Genomic DNA, 1,937 nt, shown 5'->3' on the forward strand with positions numbered 1-1,937 from the left:
TCTTCTTTATCATTAGCTTCCACAACTTCATTCTCAACTTGCTTCTTTGGTGCTTCATACCTTGTACCACTCCTCAAGTGAATGGCACTAACTGTTTCATGTCTTGGGGGATTACTTAGAGGTGGTAATTGCCCCTTTTGTCTTTGTGAGATTGAAGATGCTAGTTGAGTCAATTGGGTTTCCAACATTTTGGTGTGAGCTAGGATGTTGTTGATGGTGGTTTCCTTTGCTTGACTATCCTTTTGCATTTGAGTGAAAAACTCTTGTTGATTCTTTTGCATTTGGAGGACCGCTTTTTGAACATCAAAACCTTGGTCATTTTGTTGATTATAAGGAGATTGATTTTGGTAACCTTGGTTTTGGTTGTAAAAGAGTCTTTGATTTTGGTTTCTCATGGGAGGTGAGGTGTATGTTGTTTGAGGGTTTTGAACATTTTGGCTTTTGTATGAGAGATTTGGATGGAATTTGGTGTTTTCATTGTAATAGTTTGAATAAGGGGTACCACTCTTGTATGCTTGGGAATCATTCACTTGTTCATTTGTTCCCCTACATTCACTTTGGTCATGTCCCAAAGTTCCACAATTCTCACATATCCCACTTGGGATTGATGAAGATGCCGTCATGGCATTAACATGATGCTTTGGTGATTTTGAGGCTTCTTCAAGTCTAGCCATAGCTTTTTCAAACTTCAAATTGATGGTATCAATGTGAGCACTAAGTTGAGCACCCAATTGAGTAATGGAGTCAACTTCATGCTTTCCTCCTCTAGTAGCATTGCGAGGTCTACTATATTGTGAGTTATGGACCGCCATTTCCTCAATCTTGTTCCAAGTTTGATTGTCATCAACTTCGGTGAACATTCCATTTAATCCCATGTTGAGAATGTTCCTTGAATCTTCATAAAGACCGTTCCAAAATTGTTGTACCAAGAACCACTCGCTAAGTCCATGGTGAGGACATGAGCGACAAATTTCCTTAAACCGCTCCCAAGCTTCATACAAAGATTCTTCATCCCTTTGCTTAAAGCCCGTGATTTGAGCTCTTACCATGTTAGTCTTTTCCGGCAGATAGAACTTTTTGTAGAAAGCTAGAGCCAACTTTTTCCAAGAATCAATTCCGAGAGTAGCCTTATCAAGGCCTTTCAACCATTGTTTCGCGGTGCCAATTAGAGAAAAAGGAAATAAGACCCATCGAATTTGGTCTTGAGTTACACCGGTTTGAGAAATCGCATCACAATAGTCACAAAAAGTCTCCATATGAGAATGAGGGTCTTCACTAGGCATCCCCCCAAATTGACTTCTTTCGACTAATTGGATAAATGCGGATTTGGCAATAAAACTTCCGGTTAGATGTTGTGGTGTGGGAGTACCATTGGGTAGGTTCTCCTCGGTGGGTACGGAATTTGATGAAAACATAGGCATTGTGGGTTGATTTTGTGTTGGATTTTGTGTTGGGTTCTCCTCACCTTCTCTTGCAAAAGGGTTGATGAACTCAATAGTATTTGGTTGAATATCTACAACCTCTCCAATACCTCTCAAAGTTCTCCTAGCAAGTCTTCTATTGGTTGTCAAAGTTCTTTCAATTTCGCGATCAAAGGGTAACAAGTCACCTTGTGACCCTCTAGACATGCAAAATATCAAACAACTCGAAAACAATTAGAACAAACCTTGAGGAGTTTTACTTCCCCAAGGCAAAGAAATACATAACTAATAACAATATAAGAAAATCTAAATCAAGTTAACACCGTCCCCGGCAACGGCGCCATTTTTGGTAGGGACTAAATCTTTCGGTTACTTGTCGTTAGACCAAAACACAATTTATAACTTCACAAACAATTCTACAATTAGTAAAGAGGCAAGTAAAGGTCGGATCCCAAGGGACGGGAATTGAGATGAGATTTCTATTGCAACTAGTGGTGTCTTAAGGGGTGTCACAAT

The 1,937-nt window shown here is 39.7% G+C and overlaps 1 non-coding gene across 1 annotated transcript; it reads left to right on the top strand.

Moving 5' to 3' along the window:
* The first annotated feature begins 942 nt into the window (after positions 1-942).
* Positions 943-1,049, top strand: LOC141635104 (small nucleolar RNA R71). Its single transcript, XR_012539809.1, has one exon. It is a non-coding gene; the product is annotated as a small nucleolar RNA R71 (small nucleolar RNA).
* The last annotated feature ends 888 nt before the right edge of the window (positions 1,050-1,937 follow it).

The sequence above is a fragment of the Silene latifolia genome, chromosome Y (assembly GCF_048544455.1).
Source record: "Silene latifolia isolate original U9 population chromosome Y, ASM4854445v1, whole genome shotgun sequence".
NCBI classification, from domain to species: Eukaryota; Viridiplantae; Streptophyta; class Magnoliopsida; order Caryophyllales; family Caryophyllaceae; genus Silene; species Silene latifolia.